Genomic DNA, 12727 nt, shown 5'->3' with positions numbered 1-12727 from the left:
TGGGGGTTTCAAACCAGTGACCTCAGCATTCTGGGTCAATACTTTATCCATTGTGCCACCTCCGTCAGGTTAGAAGTTGTTTTTGAAAAGGCATATAATTCTCTGCCATAGATGGAACAACTTTGATTCAGAACCCTAAGGGCTGTTTGTGATTCTTCCATTGGGTCTTGCCATAAACTCCACAATGTGTCTTTTCTACTACAGATATGTCTAATGGTATAGGGTCTGCTGATTTTTGGTCCAAGCATAATAGCCAGTCATTTATTATATAAATTATGTCATTTATCAATTAGTCAAATGATGTTGTGCAGGTTGTTAAGACAGTCTGTATCAGTGGTTTTCAACTGTTTTACACTTGGTGACTGGTGAAAATAGGAGACTTATTTTGGGGACCACTAAAACAGAAATCAGCCTGAGCATAAGCGAATTCAACTCAGATCATTGGATCTATAATCTTCATACAACATCAGGGTGGATAACTCTTTCATGAGCCCACACAAAATTTCTGATGGACCAGTCTGTGGACTGGCAGTTAAAAAACACTGGATCAGATGTCTCTGGACTACAGTATGACAAAGGACAGGAGATACCATAGCTCTAGGAAAAAACTAAAAATTTTACTGTTGTCCATACCTTGTGGAAACTGTTTTTGATTCTCTTCTCTGATGTAGGTAGGAAAGAGTGTATTCACAAAATCAAAAGCCAGATGCCATGTATCTAGGATGTGTTCATTTACTCCAGCTAAGAGAACGTTTGGGACAATGCTACAGTTGGTATTATTGGAGCTACAATTGGTTGAGTTTGGAAGTCTATTGTCATTCTCCAAAATCTGTCTGGATATCCAGGAGCAAGACCAGTGAATTAAATAAACATGTGATGAGAATACCATTCCTGTTTCTAAAATCTTTCTGAATAGCCCTAATTCCCACCATCTCCCTCAGAATGTAATATTTATTCTCTTGTCCAGAGTAGATATGCACTTTCAGAGCCTACTATTTGGCCTTCCCCACTGTGCTAATTTTTACCCCACAGAGCAATGACCTAATACAGTGTTGTGTGAACTACCCAGTATAGGTGTCCAGGATTAGATAATTCAGGGGACTCTAGTGATTCAGGATTTTCTAGGTCATCAAACTAGGTGCTCTCACTCCATGTTTCGGGCTCTCATTCTTTTTCAGTTAACTCTCTGGAGCTTGGCTGATCTGATGATTAAGTCTTGGTTCTGGTCTTTGGTTTTCTCTGCCCTCCCCCTGTAGGAGATAAAAGCCTGTTTGTAAGCTATCAGGGAGACCTTATGGATTTCACATTTAGTTTCCAATTGGCAAAGAGCACTCTGTTTTCATTATTTTTTTTCTAGTTCTTAGTGATAACCAATATCATTGTCCCTAGAGTTACTATACACACTCCCCATATGGTTACCCTATATTCCTCAAATGCCTCATATCTCACCAGCTAATGAACACCCTTCTACCATCTATCAAACAATTTACCACTGGAGAAAGTTTTAATAACCCGTGATATGTCCACTAGTGAGAAGTGATTCAGGGGGATAAATAGTGATGGACAAGACTTGATTTGAGGGGGGATGGTGGACACTCAATACAGTGCTGAGATGTGTTGTAGAACTGGGCACCTGAAACCTGTATAATTATGTTAACCAGCGCCACCCCAATAAATTCAATTAAAAAAGAAGTGATTCAGTTCCAAAATTTCATTTTAATTTTTTTAAAATTTTTATTTATTTATTTTTTACAGTGACAGAGAGTGAGTCAGAGAGAGGAATAGACAAGGGACAGACAGACAGGAATGGAGAGAGATGAGAAGCATCAATCATCAGTTTTTCGTTGCGACACCTTAGTTATTCATTGATTGCTTTCTCATATGTGCCTTGACCGGGGGCCTTCAGCAGACTGAGTAACGCCCGCAGGGGTCTCAAACTCAACTCAGCATGTGGGCCTCAGAGCAAGATCACAGCCGGTTCGGCAGGCCACACTAGGTCTACAAAAGGCAACTGTTACGCAACACTTTTCTCACTGCAGTTGAAAACAAAAAAAAATCAGTACAAAATTGTTCAGCGGGCCGTGAGTTTGAGACCCCTGGAGTAACCCCTTGCTGGAGCCAGCGACCTTGGGTTCAAGCTGGTGGGCTTTTCCTCAAACCAGATGAGCCCGCACTCAAGCTGGCAACCTCGGGGTCTCGAACCTGGGTCCTCTGCATCCCAGTCCGACGCTCTATCCACTGCGCCACCGCCTGGTCAGGCCCAAAATTTCATTTTATAATCACTCCTTTATTGAAACCCTACTGGTAACAAACTGTTAAAGGACGGAATTTTGGCCTGACCTGTGGTGGCGCAGTGGATAAAGCGTCGACCTGGAAATGCTGAGGTCGCCGGTTCAAAACCCTGGGCTTGCCTGGTCAAGGCACCTATGGGAGTTGATGCTTCCAGCTCCTCCCCCCTTCTCTCTCTCTGTCTCTCTCTCCTCTCTCTCCCTCTCTGTCTCTCTCCTCTCTAAAAATAAATAAATAAAGTAAAAAAAAAAAAAAAAGGACGGAATTTTCAGGAGGGTGACTCTGGGACAAAGTTTGGCTGAGACGGCCAGGCCTTGATTCCTTTCTGTTGTCGGAGATGAGCCTTGCAGAAGCGCTGTGGCACTGCGCGAGGTGGCTTTTTGTAGCTGAAGCAGTCCCCGAGGGAACTGACGGCCGAATCAGCGTGGGTACCCCAGTGCCTGCCAGAATGGCTTGTAAAAGAGACTTAAGGGAGACAGCAAGTATATGTGTTGTGCTAGTAATATGATCCTGGTTCAACTATAAAAAAATATTACGTAAGTCAGGGAAAACTGAATACTACACAATGAAATTTAGACATGCTGATTTTTTAGGTGTAATAATGATATACAGTCATATTTTTTAAATGAGCTCCTTCTTACCTTTTAGAGATACACACTCAAATGTTTATGAATGAAATGATAGGCAAGCTTGGATTTGCTTCAAAGTAATAGGTTGAAGCAAGTGAGGGTATACACGGGACAAGAGTGACAAATGAGTTGTCGGTATGGACAGAAGGCAAAATGATGCCTCACCCCCCCCCCCACCCAACACACAGAGATGGCCATACCCTCATCTCTAGAACCTGTGACTATGTTAGCTCACATGGCAAAAAGGATTTTGCAAGTATGATTAAGTTAAGGATCTTTAGAGGGGTAGACTATGCTGAATTTTTCCAGGTGAGCCCATATAACCATAAGAGTCCCAATAAGAGGGAGGCAAGAGGGTCAAAGTCAGAAAAAGGAGAAGAACCTGTCACAATGGAAGGAGAAGGAAGCAGAGTCAAAGAAAGACGATGCTGAGGTTAACTTCAAAAATGGAGGAAGAAGCTCCAGGCAGGAATGATGGAGAAGGCAAGGAACAGATTCTTTCCTGAAACCTTCAGAAAAAAATGCAGCCCTGCCAACACTCTGATTTTAAATGTCTGACCTCTAGAACTGTAAGAGAGTATATCTGTATTGTTTTAAGCCACTAAATTCATGGTAATTTGTTACAGCAGCAATAGAAATTTATTACAACAGATACGCAAGAATTTTATGTGCTTTTCTATTATGCTGAGGTCGCCAGTTCGAAACCCTGGGCTTGCCTGGTCAAGGCACATATGAGAGTTGATACTTCCAGCTCCTCCCCCCTTCTCTCTCTCTGTCTCTCTCTATCCCTCTCTCTCTCCTCCTTAAAAAAATGAATAAATCAAATAAAAAATCAAATAAAAGAAAACGAGCATTAAAAAATAAATCCGGCCCTGGCTGGTTGGCTCAGCAGTAGAGCGTTGGCCTGGCATATGGAAGTCTGGGTTTAATTTCTGGTCAGGGCACACAGGAGAAGTGACCATCTGCTCCTCCACCCCTCCTCCTTCTCTCTCTCTCTCTCTTTCTCTCTCTCTTCTGCTCCTGCAGCCATAGCTCAAATGGTTCAAGTGAGTTGGCCCCGGGTGCTGAGGATGGTTCCATGGCCTCGCCTCAGGTGCTGAAATAGCTGGACTGTTGAGCAATGAAGCAGCAGCCCAGGATGGGCAGAGCATCGCCCCCTAGTGGGCTTGCCAGGTGAATCCCGGTCAGGGTGCATTTGGGAGCCTGTCTGTCTGCCTCCCTGCCTTTCACTTAATAAAAACAAAAAAATAATAAAATAGATGCAATAGGGGTTGATACATAGTTGGACATTCCTTTTTTGCTTTAAAAAAACCTTTTTTTTTATTGCTTGATGTTAGCAAGGGGGAGATGGGTGGAGAAGCAGATGGTCACTTCTCCTGTGTGCCCTAACCAGATATTGAACCGGGGACTTCCACATCCTGGGCCAATACTCTACTGCTGAGCCAACCAGCCATGGCTTAAATTATTTTTTTTAAAAAAACTTCTCAGCTTTTTTTTTTTTTTGAATGATTTTAGAGAGGCAGAGGTGGGGTGGGGGTGGGGGAGAAAAGGAAGCATTCATTTGTTGTTACACTTAGTTGTGCATTCATTTGTTGCTTCCCATATGTGCCCTGACCAGGGATTGAACACACAACCTTGGTATTTAAGATGACACCCCAATAGACAAAGCTAACGGTCCAGGGCCTCCTTTGCTTTTATTTTTTAATTATTTTTTGCTGTTCTTACACAGTTTATCTTGCAATTATATATTTTTTTGCAAGTATATTTTTAATCGGCTTGTCAAGCTCCTGTAAAACATGTCAAGAATTTTGTCAGAATTTTATTGAAAATAAAAATTAATTTGGAGAAAATCACATCAAAGTTGAATGTAACAGGATGTCCCTGCTAGTCGAAGCTGGGTTTGCATATGTTGAGTGGGTAGGCTATAGACCCTTCTTAGTTACAGGGGTTAAAGGAGCCATGCCATCTATGACTGAGTGGGCAAGTTCCATTGAGAGAGAGGAGAGAAAAAAATGACACTTGGTCTCCCTTTCAAGACATTCTCCAGGATACCTTTACTACCAAAGTGTAACTTTTTTTTTTTTTCTGAAGTTGGAAATGGGGAGGCAGTCAGACAGACTCCTGCATGCGCCCAACCGGGATCCACCCGGCATGCCCACCAGGGGGCGATGCTCTGCCCATCCGGGGAGTTGCTCTGTTGCAACCAGGGCCATTCTAGCGCCTGAGGCAGAGGCCACAGAGCCATCCTCAGCGCCCAGGCCAACTTTGCTCCAATGGAGCCTCGGCTGCAGGAGGGGAAGAGAGAGACAGAGAGGAAGGAGAGGGGGAGGGGTGGAGAAGCAGATGGGCGCTTCTCCTGTGTGCCCTGGCCGGGAATCAAAACCCGGGCTCCTGCACACCAGGCTGACGCTCTACCACTGAGCCAACCGGCCAGGGCAAGTGTAACATTTTAAGCCCCTTTTGTTCCCTTACATTTTTTCTCAAAATTAGTGTCTCTAATTTATTCTTGGAAATTACTGATACACTGTAGATGGCTGACTAGATGATGAAGCTGAGTGGAGCAGAAGAACACAAGGAGAATTGGTCCTTAGCATTTTGAAACTGCCCTGGAAACTAGCATAATAAGACAAAACCAAAAAGTGAAGAAGTAGAGGCTGGTGGAAGAAGTAGAAACATTTAGGTATTAATATTGATGTGACTCATTGTCTAGATTTGTGAGCCCAGGGAATATTTTAATTTTATAAGTAGTAACTTAACCAAGTTAAAATACAGCAGGACACATTTTGTGTAGCAACTACGAGATTGCTTTGGCACAGAAAAAATACTCTGACAATTTACTTCAGATTTAAGTCTATTAAGAAATTGAGTTTTGCCTGACCAGATGGTGGTGCAGTGGATAGAGTGTCAACCTGGGATGCTGAGGAGCCAGGTTTAAAACCCTGAAGTTGCCAACCTGAGTGCAGGGTCACTGGCTTGAGTGTGGAATCATAGACATGACCCCATGGTTGCTGGCTTGAGCCAAAGGTCACTGGCTTGAAGCTCACGGTCGCCAGCTCAAAGCCCCAAGGTCACCAGCTCGGCTAGAGCTCCCTGGTCAAGGCATGTATGAGAAGCAATCAATGAACAGCTAAAGTGCCTCAACTACAAGTTGATACTTATTTCTCTCCCTTCCTGTCTGTCTATATCTCTCTTGCAAAACAATAAAAATAAAAATTTATGTAGAAAGTCTAGATTTTATTTATTTATTTATTACAGGGACAGAGAGAAAGAGTCAGAGAGAGGGATAGATAGGGACAAACAGACAGGAACGAACAGAGATGAAAAGCATCAATCCTCAGTTTTTCCTTGCGACACCTTAGTTGTTCATTGATTGCTTTTTCATATGTGCCTTGACCACGGGCCCTCAGCAGACCGAGTAACCCCTTGCTGGAGCCAGCGACCTTGGGTCCAAGCTGGTGAGCTTTGTTCAAACCAGATGAGCCCGCGCTTAGGCTGGCGACCTCGGGGTCTCAAACCTGGGTCCTCGGCATCCCAGTCTGACACTCTACCCACTGCGCCACCGCCTGGTCAGGCATTATTTTCTTTAAAAAAATATTTTTAATCATTTTAGAGAGAAAGAGAGAGAGAAAGGGGGGAGAGCAGGAAACATCAACTCCCATATGTGCCTTGACCAGGCAAGCCTGGGTTTCAAACTGGCAATCTCAGCATTCCAGGTCAACGTTTAATTCACTGCACCACCACTGGTCAGGCAAAATTTTGTTATTTTGATAGTCCATGCTTATCTTGTAAACTGCCTGAACTGAGAACATTTTAAAATTAATTAAATAAGGCTTTTGAATGACAGTAGCTTGAATAAAAAATACTGTTATAGAATTTTAACATAAAATTCTAATTAGATAATGTGTCCAAGTGATAGCATAAATAAAAAGGTTATAATTGGCCAACACCTGCTAATTTTAGTTTCTTACACTAATTAGATGAGATAAAGTTGTTTGTTTTTTCTGGTATTGGGAAAGTGAATAATTATTTCTGTAATTATAGATAATGAAACAAGTATTAAACTGTGTGTGTTTCTTTCTAGGTCTTTAAAATCTTCCTTAAGCCAAAAACTCAACGTGAGCTCAGACGGCAGCTTCTATCACTGTAGTTAATGGATGCACCACTGGGAGGAGCAAGAAAGATAGTTTTGATTGTCTTTTTGTTTTTAAACAGAACATGATTATATTTCAATACACAACTTGGGAACAACCAAAAAATAAAAGGCCACAGTAAAAAAATAACAAAAAGCATACCATTTCATTTGCATTGCATGGGAAAAGTTTAACATCCTTAGTCAGCCCTTAGAAGAAACAATAACAAAGACACTAATAATCTGAGAGAACTGGAAAATAAGAAAATTAAATAACACAAATGATGGTTAAGGAGTAAGAATATGCTGACTGAGCTGATAAATGGCAGGAGAATAATTTCTCTAATATTACACTGTCGAAGAATAAAAACACTGCTGTCTATAGTGTTTGCCAGTTCTGAACAGTGTTGTACATTTTGAAGTCTCATGAACAAACACTGGAAGACAGATTGAGGAGGAGTATCTCCAACTAGGTAGAAAGCTACAGTTTTTACTCAAAGTATATATTTTGGATATCCTTAGCCTTAAGCATTGAAATTATTAAAACAAGTCAGTTGAACAAAATAGAGTGATATAGAAGCATTTTTTTAAAGAGAGAGAGACAGAGAGAGGAACAGACAGGAAAGGAGAGTTATGAGAATTAACAATTCTTTGTTGTGGCACCTTAGTTGTTCATTGATTGCTTTCTCATATGTGCCTTGACTGGGGGGCTTCAGCAGAGCGAATGACCTCTTGCTCAAGCCAGCGAGCTTAGGCTTCAAGCCAGTGACCATGGGGTCATGTTTATGATCCCATGCTCAAGCCAGTGACCCACACTCAAGCTGGTGAGCCTGTACTCCTCAGGGTTTCGAACCTGGGTCTTCTGCATCCCAGGCTGACGCTCTATCCACTGTGCCACTGCCTTGTCAGGCAAAAAACCATGTTTACTACAGAGAAAATAGGTAGCCAGTATATGGGCCTCTAAACACTACTTTCTTATCAATTTGTGAGTTGTTTTTGTTTTTGTTTTTTGTGGGGTTTTTTGGCAGAGACAGAGAGAATCAGAGAGAGGGACAGACAGACAGGAAAGGAGAGAGATGAGAAACATTAATTTTCATTGTGGTTCCTTAGTTGTTCATTGATTGATTTCTCATATGTGCCTTGACCGGAGGGGGGGGGGCTACAGCAGACTGAGTGACCCCTTGCTCGAGCCAGTGACCTTGGACTCAAGCTGGTGAGCCTTGCTCAAACCCAATGAGCCTGTGCTCAAGCTGGTGGCCTCGGGGTCTCGAACCTGGGTCCTCTGCATCCCAGTCCGACGCTCTATCCACTGCACCACCACCTGGTCAGGCAATTTGTGAGTTTTTTATTTTTTTAATTGATTTTAGAGAGAGGATGGGTGAAAACGAGAGATACAGGAACATCAATCTGTTCCTATATGTGCCCTGACTGGGGATCAAACCAGCAACCTCTGTGCTGAAGAACGATGCTCTATCCGGACAGGGCCTTATCAATTTGTTTAACAACACAATCCAAACGGTGTGCACAAAACTGTTAATAGTGTAAGTAACAGCACAAGGAATACTGTAGAGCCGAAGATATTGTGCACAACCCATCCCAGGGTCTGCATTCCCAGCAGTGGTCTTTAGAGGGCAACAGACTGCAAAGGTGAGGAGTCCAGAATTAAAACCTACAGATTTGTCTCCTCTTTCCATGGAGACCTTCTAGTTGCTGGAGAATCTAGCTAGCAGGCGAGTAAGGGAGAAAGGGTGAGCAAACAAGTCCAGTAAAAATGTCAGAAAACCTGGAACCGTCTCAGGTTTAACCACTAACCCCCTATGTGAAGAGAATTAGGGTAACATGGAAATAAGACGGAAAGAGCCACAGTTGCAGACCGAGCAAAGAGAAACTAGAGTCTGAGTCTTTAGTGTGGCAGCCTTAGATGAGGTAAGAACAACCAGGTCCAGAAGTGAAGGTTCAGCCTCAAAGGACAAGCAAAACATTACTTGAGATTTTTGTCTGTTTTCTTTGATGCTTTAAAAAAAAACCCATCCTTCACACAAGAGCATTAAATATCAGACCAGAGGACTTGAATCTAGTCCCCGTTCTGTCACTCAACAATACTAACTGATATGGTAGAACATAATTTAACCCCAAGCAAGTTCATAAGATGCCAGTTGGTAAACCCAACAAGTTGGTTAACCTATCTATTTGTTCCACAAATCATATACCTAACCACTGTTTTTTCAAGAATTAGTAATTCTGGGGACTTACATTGTTGTTTTGCAATATTTTAAATCTTCAGTCATGTTTCCTATTTTTCAGAATTGGGTGTTATTTTCAATTATAGCTATATAATAAGTCCCATGTTATTTAATTTATTCTTATCTAGAAAATATAATTGAGGCATAAGCCTCAGGCATTGGTTAAAATGAATAATAATAGTGAATAAGTGAATAGGTGGCTATTCACCAAACTAGTTATTAAAATTTGTTTCTCAGAATTCTCAGTACTTCAGATAAGCCTGTGTTTCTCCCTGGGTTCCCTGCCTCCCCCAGTAAGGGTCAGGAGAATTCCCCAAAACCGGGTGGATTGTAATGGAGTAGGAGTGCCCCTCCTCAGCTCCTACACTTTGAATAGCAGCAGAGAACCGCTGCCCTAGAGGTTTGTTACTGGCAAAATGTCCCTCCCCATTGCCTGTCACACCCCCACTATCTGCCCTTTCACCAATAAGACCAATCTCATTATGCCTTTAGCTGTATTTCAGTCTCTGCAAGAAGCCCCAACACCTAGGTTACCCCTCAACTGAGTACAACTTGGCACTTAACCATTTCTGAGTTCATCTCCCATTTCTCCAATCTCCAAGCCTCCAGATAAGCAGTAAAATCCTCTGCATCCTCAAACATTTCTCTAATGGCTCTTTTACTTAATCTAAGTGGAACTTCCCTATAAATAAAATACAAGCACTCAGCTTTGAGTCTGGTGTCAGTGGGCTATCCATTCATTAACACCCCAGGTCATAATCCCTCATTCCTTAATTAATTCAGGTCCTGACTCACTATCATTCTCTCTAACACAGCGCTGCAATTCTTAACTGATTTCAATATTCATATAGAAAAGTATTAATACTCTGGTGTTTTAGTAAGGTTTCTCCTGAAAGTGGACCCTAAAGCAAGGGCTTGGGGTGTAAGTGGTTTATTTGGGAGATAACCCAGGAAGCAGGAACCAGGGAGCAAGAAGAGTAAGATAGGGAAGGAGGAAAAACCTCTGTAAAGGTATGGTATCAAAGTCACTACCATGAACAAAGGGGACTTGAGTCCATTGAGACCTCTGAGACGCATCCTGTGTGCCCCACAAAATGGTTTGCCAGAGGACCAAAGGCCAGAGAGCTTATTCAATCATTGGCTTCTGATCTTACTGGTTAAGGATTGTTCCCTAGAGCATTATCTTCCCCATGCTTTACTGTACTTGCCAGTGAATGTAGCAGGTTCCTGGGCCTTTGGAGAAGACCTAGGGTGAAAGAAGAAAGGAGAGGTGCCCTTGTCAGGTGGGAAGCTGTCAGGGGAAGTCTGAAATGTCTACTTGAGCTGCTGCTGAAATCAGAAGTAGGTCCAGAGTATGGGACTAGGCCACCCAGAGCATCTGAAATGCCTTGTTTCCCAGTAATCCTGTTCTCTGTCACACCTCAGCTACTCTCCTTTGAGCTTAACTTAATCCTGTCATTACCAATAACTGCGACCAGTAACAACCTAAGCTCAGTTTCACCCTCCAGCCACCTCCTTCTATCTTTCCAACTCACACCCCTCAATACAGTCATTCCATTGATAGACTCTCACCTGGGCAGACAGGACTTTGATTCTAGTATCTTTCACTGCTCTTCACCCTCCAGATTCAGCTTTAATCCCATAGTCAACATCATACTCTCTTATATACAGTGTATGCACAGCGCCCTGCAACATCCTCCCTCAATAAAACCCCAGCCTGGGTTACGTTCTACTCTACACCTTTTCAGTGTAAGCACCTGATGCAGCTTTAGAACCAGACAGGTCCTGCCACGCACAAGCCAAGAGACCTTGGGCACCGTGCTTAACTCTGCTGTGTCTCAGTTTCATAGCAATGCCAAGTGGTCTCAACTAAAATTCACGATTACTGCTCTCAGCTGGATATTTGGGACTGCGCAGGAATCAAAGCATTTCCTCTGTCCCTTCACTCTCCTTCTATCATAGACAATAATTTCTTACTTCTTTTCTCGTTTCTTCTTAAACCTCACATCTGTTGTTGAAGACAGTTGCAAATTATGTAGTAAGTATAAACTGGACTGTGGGGGTTTCACTCCTGACCTAGTCCCATGGAAATCTTAGGATGGTTCCCTCTGGTTTCTCACAGTTGCTAGTGGGCCTTCCCTTCTTTACCTCCTCCAGTCACCCATCTTCTCCAGGGTCCTACTTTCTGGAGGTGGAAGCAAAGCTTAGAAGTCTTTTGGATCATGGGAGAGAGGGTCATCCACATAGAGTAATCTTGTGGGCTGAGTGTAAACTTAAGATACAGGTGACTATCTTATAGGCAATATGGAGAAGGCAGATAAATACCTCTGAGATACCCTTTCCCAAGAAAGACAACTCACACACCCCTCAGGACAGGCAATGTGTAGCATGAGCTGGCACAGCAAAGACAGATCCGGTTTAGGAATAAGAACAGAAATTGATATAGGAGTCTGATTAGATTCTGGTTAGGGTTAGGCTTAGCATTGGCTCCCACGTGTGCTCATGGTGACAGGAAGTGGAGTAGTCTTTTGAGACAGACTCTTTTTATTCCATGTGACAGAGCTGGAAAGACTCAAAAGCCACCCTCTTCCATCTCTGTCCTCCCTCTTCCAATCCAAAATCTTGTAAACCCTTCGTGCCCCATTTAGTTTTTCACTAATTCTCTAAATAATACACATCTAGTTTATTGAATAAACTTTACATGTTATCTTTACATGTGAAAAAGCTGTTTGTTTTTTGCTTCTTACATATCAAAAACTTTGACTTTATGGCTATTGTATGTATTTAAAATGGACGTCAAGGATCTCTTTTAACAATCCCAAACATCCTGGAGTCAATGGATGCATTGGGACCTGCCAGTAATTGTTTGAATTTCTGTAACAGAACATGAAAAAAAAAAAGCACAAACATATTTTCAGTGTTTTATATCATATACCTGAATGAAAGAATAAAATGTTAAGATTGTAAGTAGTATGCCGTCATTTGTGGGGAGAGAAAAATACATACATGATAGCTTACATATGCATAGAACATCCTAGGGATTCACAAGAAACATAACTGCAGTTGTCTCTGAGAAGGAAGAACGGGTGTCTGGGGGACTGTGAAGGGAGGGAGGACCATTTAAAAAAGTTTCCCTGAGCCAGTAGCTCAGTTGGTCAGAGCGTTGTCCTGACATGCCAAGGTTGTGGGCTCGATTCATACAAGATTCAACCAATGAATTCATAAATAAGTGAAACAACAAATCGATGTTTCTCTCTCTAAAAATTAATATAAAAGAATTAGAAAAAAGTTTTCCCCACCAATGTCACCTCAATAAATTCAATAATAATAATAAAAGGAACATGAAGACATTAAAACTGCTGTTGTGGACGAAAAGTCTCCCCTAACATTTAGTTATAAAAAATTTCAAACAGACAAGCTGAAAGATTTTACATAGA

Source organism: Saccopteryx bilineata, chromosome 1, assembly GCF_036850765.1.
Source record: "Saccopteryx bilineata isolate mSacBil1 chromosome 1, mSacBil1_pri_phased_curated, whole genome shotgun sequence".
Classification (NCBI taxonomy): Eukaryota; Metazoa; Chordata; class Mammalia; order Chiroptera; family Emballonuridae; genus Saccopteryx; species Saccopteryx bilineata.
This window is presented reverse-complemented; position numbering follows the sequence as displayed.